Source organism: Penaeus monodon, chromosome 30, assembly GCF_015228065.2.
Source record: "Penaeus monodon isolate SGIC_2016 chromosome 30, NSTDA_Pmon_1, whole genome shotgun sequence".
Classification (NCBI taxonomy): Eukaryota; Metazoa; Arthropoda; class Malacostraca; order Decapoda; family Penaeidae; genus Penaeus; species Penaeus monodon.
In genome coordinates, this window is record NC_051415.1 from 30,678,199 (window position 1) to 30,678,588 (window position 390).

Below are 390 nucleotides of genomic sequence, written 5' to 3' on the forward strand. Positions count from 1 at the left end.
GACACTTCATTTCACCCAACCAAATGTCTATAAACACTAACAACAAAATTTCCTCGCTCTCCAGGTATTGAATGGCATCCAGTTATTGAATTTCCAGTATGGGGTGGTTTGTGAAGGCCTAAAGCAGTTCCCAAACCGTCCCGAAGCACAGCCCTTTGACCAGTGGATGGAAAACCCAAATGTTCTCCATCTGTTGGCCTACTGTATTAAGAAAGATGCTCCCCACCTCAGACTTTCCACCGAGAGATGATAGATACTCTAGTATTAGACTGAGGTTGATTGCTGGATAGCTGAGTAGAAATATAACACAGGACTGTTATGTCAGTCTTGTCAGAGATAGTTGATGATAATGGTAGTGCTATTCTAGTGCTGACGGGGATTTGAGGTAGG